The sequence below is a fragment of the Microtus oregoni genome, unplaced genomic scaffold (genome assembly GCF_018167655.1).
Source record: "Microtus oregoni isolate MIOR12 unplaced genomic scaffold, Mior012 000396F_ref0000360, whole genome shotgun sequence".
Lineage (NCBI taxonomy): Eukaryota > Metazoa > Chordata > Mammalia > Rodentia > Cricetidae > Microtus > Microtus oregoni.
In genome coordinates this window covers 1-12,163 of record NW_024545010.1, presented here as the reverse complement: position 1 = coordinate 12,163, position 12,163 = coordinate 1, and positions in this window count along the sequence as shown.

Sequence of the window (12,163 nt, the reverse complement as noted above, 5' to 3'; positions counted from 1 at the left end):
CGAGGAACAGGGGGTGGACAGGGTGCGGAAAACGGAGGGCTCCTGACGAGATACTGGAGGCTAGAGTGGGTTAATTCATCAACTTGGAGGCCAGAGCCTTGAGCTCTTCAGTCTGATTAAGAACTGGTACCCAGGGTCTGCTCAGTACATCTTCGCTTTCAAGTGTTTTGCTCAACAGCAGAGGGCCAGTATCCTGAAGTCAAGAAAAGTAGGAGGCCTTCAAGGTGGCAAGTTCTTTATTGAGGGCAGGCCGCAAGCAAAGTGGAAGGAATAGGGCCTGGTGGATTGAATCCCAGCCCACAGTGGTGTCCCAGTCTGCGCCAGCCTGAGAAGGCCTGGGAAGATATGCGCAGGGGATAAGGGCCTCTAATGAAAGGAGATGGTCCTGTGGACTCAGGACACGTTCCATGTAGACATGGAACGATGATGCCTTCTGAAGCTGACTTTAGCCAGCACATCACAAGTCCATCAAGGAAGGAATCTGTGAGTGCAGAGGAGAATTTCACAGTCAGCGAGGCTGGAAAGAGGCTTCTGAGTAAAACTGGTCAATGAAGAGCACTGTGTGAATGGGAAGCCGCTCTGGGTGGATGGTGTGGAACAGGGGATGTGCAATGAAGCTGGAGAGCTTGCTTCTCAAAGAGGTCTACCTGGGTTCATGATGTAAGCTGTGCCAGAAACTCTGGGGCCAGGGCTGAAAGATGCAGGCTTCTTGTCAGAGCAAGGATCTTATTCAGAGATCTTGGCCTTGACCTGAAGGAACCTACAGCTGGGAGTGATGGTGGCACGAGTACTGGAGAGAAGGAGTTCAGGTAGGAACAGTTCTGTTCATCAGTCCCTGGGAAAATCTAAGAGCATTTGTTTGGTACATTGCGTGATGACAGGAGAGCCAGGCAGTGACATATTTGTGATCTGACTTTGCCTTTGCATGTCTTTCTGCAGGTCCTGATGGGGAGTGAAGACTACAGCTGTCCTGCCTCTGGATGTCACCGCTTCAGCCTACACACTCTGCTTCACCCAATGATACCTGAACATCTTGATAGCACCCCACTCTGGCCCTAAGTGAGATACAAAGCTGGGCTGCCATGGACTTCCTGTCGTTGACTGAATTTGCAACATAGTTCCTGTCCAAACTCATTATATCTTATTCTTGGGCCTTTATTTGAAGCACCTGAATCTTCCAGTGTGTCATAAAATCTGCACTGTGCTGGGCATTATCAACTCTCTGTTCACAAGATTCAGAGTCCTTAACTTGGCAGCCCTTTTTGTGTCTTCATTGTTTGCATATGCAAATAGTCCTAATGTAGACATGTCTTTGGATATGTCAAGGTTCTTCAACTGGGTTGAGTAACCTGTGTGTGAACATGAATAAAGTTTCATTGTTGTAAAGCACTGAGAAGTATAGACTGACTCTTTAAAAAACATACACCAGTATGTTCAGCGAGTCTGGTTTTATCCCAGGCCTTTTCAGACCCAGGCCAGCTGGCCTTGTTGAGTTCCCGATAGAACATCTCCATTGTCTCAGTGTGTGGGTGCACCCCTCGTGGTCCTGAGTTCCTTGCTCGTGCTCTCTCTCCTTCTGCTCCTGATTTGGACCTTGAGATTTCTGTCCGGTGCGCCAATGTGGGTCTCTGTCTCTGTCTCCTTTCATTGCCTGATGAATGTTAATATTCAGAAGGATGCCTATATGTTTTTCTTTGGGTTCTCCTTCTTATTCAGCTTCTCTAACGGACAATGAGGACTACTGAGAACTCAAGAACAATGGCAATGGGTTTTTGATCCTACTGCACGTACTGGCTTTGTGGGAGCCTAGGCAGTTTGGGTGCTCACATTACTAGACCTGGATGGAGGTGGAGGGTCCCTGGACTTCCCACAGGGCAGGGAACCCTGATTGCTCTTTGGGCTGACGAGGGAGGGGGATTTGATTGGGGGAGGGGGAGGGAAATGGGAGGCGGTGGCGGGGAAGAGACAGAAATCTTTAATAAATAAATAAATAAATTTAATAATAATAAAACAAAAAAACATACACCAGATATTTGGGATCACTGCCTTCTTTGCTACGCTAGCTGAGAGTTTGTTATTTGTTTTATTAAGGCACCGAGATCACCAGGTATTGGGTAGAAGGCTTTGTCAAAGGTGCGGCCTCCTTATTGACTAACCATCTTGGGATCTGTAGTACAACCTCTGAACAGGACTATTGCCTGTCCCATGGCATATCAGTCTTTGCCATCTGGATGGAGTGAATTGGGATTTGGCCGAAAACACATTGTTCCACCTCATATTGCATAGTTTACTAGTAATGCATTGTTAAAGCTGTTCATGCCATATTGTAGAGAGAGACTGCTCTTTCTTTTTTTTGGCTGCACAGATCCAAATAATCACACAGAAACTATATTAATGACAATATTGCTTGACCAATAGCTTCGACATATTTCTAGCTAACTCTTATATGTCAAATTAATCGATTTCTATTAATCTGTGAATCATCACGAAGCTGTGGCCTACTGGTCAGGCTCTGGCTGGTGTCTGGCTGGCGTCCTTCTTCTTTGGCATCTACATGGTGTCTCTTTTACTCTGCCTAATTTCTCTTCATATCTCTGTGAGGACTTGCCACCTGTCTTGACTCTACTAAGCCATTGGCCGGCACAGCTTCTTTAATAACCAATGGGAATAAGACATTTCCATAGCATATAGAGGGGAACCCAATATCATCATATGTCAGATTTGTTGCAATCGTTCCAACCCCATCCTCCCTTGGCTCCCAGGATCTAGTCCCCTGGGACACTAATCATATGATGTAAAGAATCACATTTTAGGAATTAAGCTGTATATATTGCTGTGCTTTCAACTTTCATGCTGATTATGGTTTTAGAAGTCCCTGATCCACAGCACCCAACTTAAAATGTATTTCAGCTTTGAAGTGAAAATAATACACCTATTGACCATGATTGAAAAGTAATTTGTAACTGTGGTTTTGCATTCATATCTTTACACTCAATACAAACGAACAGTGTATTTCTTTGTCGTTTTTAACACGAAACATGTATTTTGTTCATAAAGGGAGTCGAAACAAAAATTTCATGTTCAAGGAAACCATTGTAAATAGTTAACCTTTACACATATCTTGCACTAAAATCTTTATGTCTAAATTTGCTGTGAGTTGAAGCATATGTACAACAAGATTGTTTCCTGCTGACATGTAGAACCTGCTTTGTGGTCCTTGAAATGATTATCAAGAACTAAAAGAAAAGAAAACAATATTTAAGGCATGATGTGGAAATGCAGTGTAGACTCGACCGCAAGAGCTTTTCTCAATCATGGCCAGAAATGTCTCAAATCTGCCGAATCCTCTGTTAGCCAGTAAAATTGTAAGTCTATGCAAAGAGAAAGCATCTCTGGCAACAGGATTTCTGCATTTGAAGAGGCTGACTCTTGTCCATTGCTGCTTCTTGAGACCCTTTCTGCACATGTTCAGTGGCTTTTTCAGAGGAATGCATTGATGCAGGTGGGTCTTCTGTCCATGTGTTACTTTCATTGGTCAAATAATGAGACTGCCTTGGCCTTTGATAGGACTGCAGCTTAGATAAGTGGAGTAGACAGAAGAAGAGACAGACACCATAGCTCTCCTCTCCGAGATAGAAGCAGGGTAGCATCTTCCCGGTAAGCCACCACCTCGTGGTGCTACACACATACATAGAAATGGGTTAATCAAGATGTGAGAGTTAGCCAGTAAGAGGCTAGAGCTCATGGGCCAAGCAGTGTTTAAATGAATACAGTTTCCATGTAATTATTTTGGGTAAAGCTAGCCCGTGGCCAGGAGCCGGGTGGCAGGATGCGGCCCACAGCTCCTTCTACAATGCATTAACACAGGAAGGCCTCTTGGTCAAAACACCTTGTGTACCCAAAGCAAGGCAACTCCCATCCTGGTAAAATTTGAGAAAGTTTCTGGTCTTTTTCTTTATATTTTTGTTCGTTTATTCATTTACTTCTTTAATCTTCTCTCATATATGATCCTGACTGCAGTTTTCCCTCCCTTCTCTCCTCCCAGTCATTCCCCCCACCACTCCTCTCCTTCAGACCCACTCTTCCTCTGTTCCCTATCAGAAATAAGCACGTCTCCCAGGCATATCAACCAAATATGGCATATCAAGTTACAGTAAGACTACAGACATACCCTCCTATCAAGACTGCAGTAGACAGCTCAGGAGGAGGAAAGGGGTCCGGTCCCAGGAGCAGGCCAAAGAGTCAGAGACTGGGCCATCCCCACTATTAGGAGTCCCACAAGAACACCACGCTACACAGTCATAACATTTATGCAGAGGACCTAAGTCAGACTCATACAGGCTCCCAGATTGTCACGTCAGTCTCTGTGAACCCCTTTGAATCCTAATGAGTTGATTCTGTGGGTTGTATTCCTGTGGCTCCTGCAATCCCCTCTGGCTCCAATAATACTTCCTCCCCTTTTCTGAAGAGGCATTCCCCGAGTTCCACCTACGGTTTGACTGTGAGCCTCTGCTTCAGTTAGGGTTTCCATTACTGAGAAGAGACACCACAACCACAGAAACTCCTGTAAAGGAAAACATTTGATTGTGGTGGCTCGCTTTCAATCCAGAGGTTCAGTCCATTATCATCATGGTGGGACAAAGTGACATGCAGGAGAACATGCTGCTTGAGAGGTAGTTGAGAGTTCTATATCTTGTACAGGCTATAGAAATTGGTCTGATACACTGGGTGTGGATTGAGCCTATCTGAGACCTGAAAGCCTGCCTCCACAGTGATGCACTTCCTCCAACAAGGCCAAACCAACCTCAACAAAGCTCACACCTAATAGAGGCATTACCTTTGTGGGTCGTTTTCTTTCAAACCACCACATTCCACACCCTGGTCCCCAAAATCTTGTGCCATATCATTATGAAAAAATGCATTCAGTCAAAATTTAAAAGGCTCCGTAGTCTGTTACTGTTTCAACAATGTTTAAAATTCCAAGTCTCTCCATTTAATTAGATGTTAGCTGTCGGCTTGCTGTATATACCTTTTATTATATTTAGGTATGACCCTTGTATCCCTAATCTCTCCAATACTTTTATCATAAAGGGATGTTGAATTTTGTCAAATGCTTTTTCAGCATCTAATGAAATGATCACATGGTTTTTTTATTTCAGTTTATTTATATGATGGATTACATTGATAGTTTTTCGTATGTTGAACCAGCCCTGCATCCCTGGGATGAAGCCTACTTGATCATAATGGATAATTTTTCTAATGTGTTCTTGGATATGGTTTGCCAGTATTTTGTTGAGGATTTTTGCATCAATGTTCATGAGTGAGATTGGTCTATAATTTTCTTTCTTGGTTGAGTCTTTGTGCGGTTTTGGTATCAGGGTAACTGTAGCTTCATAAAAGGAATTTGGCAGTGCCTCTTCTGTTTCTATATTGTGAAATACATGAAGGAGTATAGGTATTAGTTCTTCTTGGAAGTTCTGGAAGAATTCCGCATTGAAGCCATCTGGTCCTGGGCTTTTTTTGGTAGGGAGGTTTTTGATAACCTCTTCTAATTCTTCGCGACTAACAGGTCTATTTAGGTTGTTCACCTGGTCCTGGTTTAACTTTGGTATATGGTATTTATCTAAGAAAGTGTCCATTTCCTTTACATTTTACAGTTTTGTGGCATATAGGCTTTTGTAGTAAGATCTAATGATTCTCTGAATTTCCTCTGTGTCTGTGGTTATGTCCCCCTTTTCATTTCTGATCTTATTCATTTGCAAATTCTCTCTCTGCCGTTTGATTAGTTTGGATAGGGGTTTATCAATCTTGTTGATTTTCTCCAGGAACCAGCTTTTTTGTTTCATTGATTCTTTGTATTGTTTTCTGTGTTTCTATTTTGTTGATTTCAGCCCTCAGTTTGATTATTTCCAGTCTTCTACTCCTCCTAGGTGAGTCTGCTTCTTTTTTTTTCTAGAGCTTTCAGGTTAGCTGTTAAGTCTCCAATGTGAGCTTTCTCTGTTTTCTTTAAGTGGGCACTTAGTGCTATGAACTTTCCTCTTATGACTGCTTTCATAGTGTCCCATAAGTTTAAGTATGTTGTTTCCTTATTTTCATTGAATTCCAGGAAGACTTTAATTTCTTTCTTTATTTCTTCCTTAATCCAGGTATGGTTCAGTAGTTGACTGTTCAGTTTCCATGAATTTGTAGGCTTTCTGGGGGTAGGATTGTTGTTGAATTCTAACTTTAATCCATGGTGATCTGATAAGACACAGGTGGTTACTAATATTTTCTTGTAACTGTGGATGTTTGCTTTGTTACCAACTATGTGGTCGATTTTTGAGAAGGTTCCATGAGCTGCAGAGAAGAAGGTATATTCTTTCCTATTTGGGTGGAATGTTCTATAGATGTCTGTTAAGTCCATTAGATTCATTACCTCCATTAATTCTCTTATTTCTCTGTTAGGTTTCTGTCTGATTGACCTGTCCATTGGTGAGAGAGGAGTGTTGAAGTCTCCTACGATTAGTGTGTGCGGTTTGATGGCTGCCTTGAGTTTTAGCAATGTTTCTTTTATGTACGTGGGTGCTTTTATATTAGGGGCATAGATGTTCAGGATTGAGACTTCATCCTGATGAACTGTTCCTGTTATGAGTATAAAATGTCCCTCTCCATCTCTTCTGATTGATTTAAGTTTGAAGTCTACTTTGTTAGAGATTAGTATGGCCACACCTGCTTGTTTCTTAGGTCCATTTGCTTGCTAAGCCTTTTCCCAGCCCTTTACTCTGAGTAGGTGCCTGTCTTTGTGGTTGAGGTGTGTTTCTTGTAAACAGCAGAATGTTGGATCCTGTTTTCGTATCCAATCTCTTAGCCTGTGCCTTTTAATAGGTGAGTTGAGTCCATTGACATTAAGTGATATTAATGACCAGTGGTTGTTAACTCCGGTCATTTTTTTAGTTGTAGAGTTTAAGTGTTTCCCTTCTTTGATATGTGTTGGTGAAGGGTCTCTAGATGTCTGAGTTATTATGGTCATTGTCGGACTCCTTGGTTAGTGATTTTCCTTCTATTACTTTCTGTAAGGCTGGATTTGTGGCTGCGTATTGTTTAAATTTGTTTTTATCCTGGAAAATTTTATTTTCTCCATTTATAGTGAATGAAAGCTTGGCTGGGTATAGTAATCTGGGCTTGCATCCTTGGTCTCTTAGTGTCTGCAGCAATCTAGCCAAGACCTTCTGGCTTTCATGGTTTCCATTGAGAAGTCAGGTGTAATTCTGATAGGTTTCCCTTTATAAGTTACTTCAACTTTTTCCTTTTCAGATTGCAAATGGATGGAAATAGAAAACACTATCCTGAGTGAGGTAACCCAGACCCAAAAAGATGAATATGGGATGTACTCACTCATAATTGGTTTCTAGCCATAAACAAGGGTCACCGAGTCTACAATTGGTGATCCCAAAGAAGCTAAGTAAGAAGGTGAACCAAAGGAAAAACATATAGTTGTCCTCTTGGCTATGGGAAGTAGACAAAATTGCCGGGGAGAAAATGAGATCTTGGGGTTGGGGTGGGATGGGGGTAAGGGGAGATGGGGAGAGAAACGGGAGAAGGGGAGAATGGGGGGAACTTGGGGAAAAAGGAGGATTGGGATAAAGAAGGTTAGATAGGGGAGCACGGAAGCACAATTCTTAGTTAAGGGAGCCACCTTAGAGTTGGCAAGAGACTTGAACCTAGAGTGGCTCCCAGATGCCCAAGCCGAGGTCCCCAGTTAGTTCCTTGGGCAGCTGAGGATAGGGAACATGAAATGACCCTATCCTATAGCAATACTGACGAATATCTTGCATATCGTCATAGAACCTTTATCTGGTGATGGATGGAGATAGAGACAGAGACCCACACTGGAGCACTGGGCTGAGCTCCCAAAGTCCCAATGAGGAGCAGAAGGAGGGAGAACATGAGCAAAGAAGTCGGGACCACGAGGGGTGCACCCACCCACTGAAACAGTGGAGCTGATCTATTGGGAGCTCACCAAGGCCAGCTGGACTGTGACTGAAAAAACATGGGATAAAACTGGACTCTCTGAGCATGGCGAACAATGAGGGCTGATGAGAAGCCAAGGACAATGGCACGGGGTTTTGAACCTACGTAATGTGCTGGCTTTGTGGGAGCCTAGCCAGTTTGGATGTTCACCTTCCTAGGAATGGACGGAGAGGGGAGGACTTAGGACTCACCACAGGGCAGGGAACCCTGAATGCTCTTTGGACTGGAGAGGGAGGGGGAGAGGAGTGGGGGGAGGGGGAGAAAGGTGGGAGGAGGGGGAGAGAAAAGGGAGGCTGGGAGGAGGTGGAAACTTGTTTTTTTTCTCCTTTTCTCAATAAAAAAAATGAAAAAAAATAAAATTCCAAGTCTCTTCTGAGACTCAATCTTACAACGATAATCCCACTGTAAAATCAAAAGCAAAAAGCACATCACATGCTTCCAACATACAGTGGCACAGCATTTACATTATCATCCTAAAATATAGGGGAAGGGAGCATAGTGAGGAAATACTGGAAACCAGCTGAGAAAACTTCAAACTCTGCATCTTCATGTCTGATGTCACAGTGCTCTTCAGATTTTCAACTCCTTCCTGCTTTGCTGACTACAATACACTTCTCTCTCTTGTGTGGGTACCACTCCCTGTTAGCAACTTTCCTTGACAAGTATTCCACGGTTCTGACACCCCAGCATCTTGGGGTCTCCATAGAAATGTAGGACTCGCCTTCCTAGCTTGACACAATGTCTTCTCTGGGCCTCCAGGTTCAGAGACACTTCTGACATGTGCTTGCCTCAGCAGCTTTCCTTAGTCTTGGAGCAACTATTTTCTATCCCTAAAGACAGAACTAAGTGGTTGAAACTTCCCAGTTCTGCTGCTTGCTGGGGCTGAAACATATACCCTTCAATTAATTTCATCTTCAGCAAGATGAGTTCATTCACTGACTAAACTTGGCTGTCCTGGAACTTCTTTTGTACACCAGTTTGGCCTAGAATCAGACATCTGCCAGCTTCTGCCTTTGGAGTTCTGGGATTAATGTCTTGCATCAACACATCGGGCTCCAAGCTTTTCTTCAATTGCTTTTCCCAAGTTGCAAATTTGTCTGTGGAGATCTTGCCCTGAAGTCACCATTCCTTTTATTCTGTTTCTTCTTCTGTTTATCTCTTTGAACACAGCATTTACCTCTATTCCATTTCCTGCTTCTCCATTTCTTCTCAAATTTTGCATTTTTCAATTTACCTGGCCCAACTTTCTCCTTTTTGTTATAAATATTTATCCTATATAACCCAATAATAAAAACACAGAAGCAGATATTGGGGTTCAACCTGAAGATCAGAAAAGCAAAGCACACAAACCTCTAGAGAGCTCTTACCTCTATGAAATCTTCAGATTGAAGGAGAGCAAGTTCCTATCTCATCCCGCCTTCTATTCCTCTTCAGTGCTGAGATTAAAGCCAAGCCTATCCACGGTTGGCCTCTGTGACTAACAAGTGTGGCTGCTGGGATTAAAGGTGTGTGCCACCACTGCCTGAACTATATGAATTTAGTTTTCCCTGTGACAGCTGTCCTGAAGCCAGCAGTTTCTCTATTGCTAAAGACCATTGCTTAACCCATACATATTTGTCTGTCTACCATTTTAAATGTAGGGCGGTTGGTCCTTTTAAAAGAGCAGCAACTGTTTTGCCCTGTTCTTTTACTACCTAAATGGTCAGGGACTGTACTTTATAAGATCTTGCAAGAAATTTTCATAAACAGATGTTAACTTACGGTTTGTTTCTATGATTGGAGTAATGTTAATCTGAGTATACCATTGCGGTAACAAATCACGTCACCACAAATTCATTTCTATGTTATAAACATTTGGTTTCAAATTCTCTCTATTCTTCTGACTCTATAGAGTCAACACATCTTGTGCTCTGCCTTACCTGAGATGAAGTTTTGATCCCCAAAAGCTGTATATCTACATACTGAGGAGGCAAATTTGCATGCCAAAATTCTTATAAAATTATTGCTACACGCACACCTGAGTCTAGCAGAAGTTCAATGACAACGTAATGTGTTTGTCCCAGTTTCAAACTGTCTAGCTCATTCTGAAACAGAGACACAAATCCTTCCATTGCAATGGTGTTTCCCATAATTTGATGTGGGAAAAAACTCTCTCTTTTAGCCAATTCATCCTTTAAATATTCCCAATTGTCTTTCCAAATCTACCGACAATGTTGGCGAAGATGTGAGCGTTATTGCTGCTGCATAGAACAGTAAAAGATGAGTGGATTTCAAGACAGCTGGCTAGTTTGACAGCAGCCCAAGAAGGGGCTTCAGGAAGAGCCTGCAACACAGGGTGGAATAAAGGGAGAGGGAGAAGGAGAGGGAGAGGGAGAGAGAAAGAGTAGTGTGAAAAATGCACAGGGAATTGTTTGGGAAAGCTCACATGATGGGAGCTGCCTGAAGGCAGGACCAGCCTGTGGCGTTTGCCCCCCAGGGCCTTCTGGAGTTTGGATGGAGGCTGAAGACTGTTTCTGAGAAGTTACAACAGGAAAATCCAAAACATGCTCAGAGGCTTGGGGACAAAAGAAAAGAAAGCCTGGCTGAGTGAGGCTGGAGCCCAATGTGTAGCTATCGTGGGAGCCCCATGTGCAGCTCCAGCCTGAGCCGGTGACTAAAAATCCAAAGGCAAAAGGCTTTTTCATGAATTTGTATCCCAAACATTGGGTGCCAAATTTAAGATGAATAAATAAAACCTGGGGATCAAACTGAAAATCAGAAAAGCAAAGCAGACAAGTCATTAGAGAACTCTTACCACTAGGAAATCTTCAGCCTAAAAGGGGGTAAGCTCCCGCCCCATTCCTACTTATTTTCTTCTCAAGTGCTAGGATTAAAGGTGTGCGCCACCACCACCTGGCATCTACGGCTACCTAGTATGACTGCTCAGATTAAGGGTGTGTGCCACCACTGCCTGGCCTGCATGGCTGATTAGTGAGGCTGTTTTGCGTTTTGGTCTTCAGGCAAGTTTTATTCATTAAAATACAAATAAAATATCACTACAACTAGAGTTACCACTACTAACCCCTTGGCAGAGCCTTTATGAGGCTGTTTAGAGATTTACTCTGACAAAGGAATTAATCCAAGACTTTAGCCTCAGTCAACCTCTCTGGAAAAGGGCAAAACGTAGCCACATTCTTCACCAACATCTCACAAAAACAATACATAGGCCACATATAAATATCTGTCTCTGAAACTTCTGGAGACATGCCCCAACATATCAAATCACTCTTAGCAACACTGTCTTCCATGTTTCTACTTGGATGGCCCATTAAGCAGTGCTTAAAGCATTTCACTGAATCTCCAACTCAAATTCTCCAAATTCACATTATTCTATACAAAACATGGTTCAGTCTATCACACCAACCTCTGTCTTAGTTATGGTTTCTATTGCTGTGAAGAGATACAATGACCATAGCAAGTCCTATAAAGGAAAACATATATTTGTGGTAGCTCCCTCATAGTTCAGAGGTTCAGTCTATTAGCATCATGATGGGACATGGCGAGATGCAGGAGGTCATGGTGCTAGACAGGGAGCTGTGAGTTCCACATCTTGTGCAGGCTGCAGGAATTTGTCTGATACACTGGGTGTGTCATGAGCTGTGGTCCAAATAAGCGTGTGGTATCAGCTGCCAGAGGCACCAATGCCAAACTCCTGGCACAGTGGCCGTAAGGAAGAAGGGTGAACCAGCCATCAGGATGCGGGTGGGGAGGTGTGAGTGTTGGGGGGGAATGCCTTCAGTCAGTGTGCCTGAGATGCCTCCCTGAGATGACAGGCCCTGGTACATCTAAGGATGCACTTACCACCCTGGAGAGAAGTCAGTGAGCACCAATCAGATTCTTACCTCGTGCGTTCTTCAGTCATTTCCTGACATTCTGAAGAAATGCAGAGCCAGTGGTGCCCTCCGTGCAGAACGCAAGGTCGCCTGGATGCTCCTGAGCTGAGGTTATTTCACTCCTACTGCCTGCCTCTTGTGTTTTGGCACTTGTGGTTTAGAGCGATGGCATCAAATCCCGCTTTTCTTTTTGTTTCTGAGGCTCTGAGCCTCTTGTATTATCGCCCTGGTGGAGGAGAAAGAAATCGGGAAATTTATCAAGAGTGGGTTTGCTGGTGAAG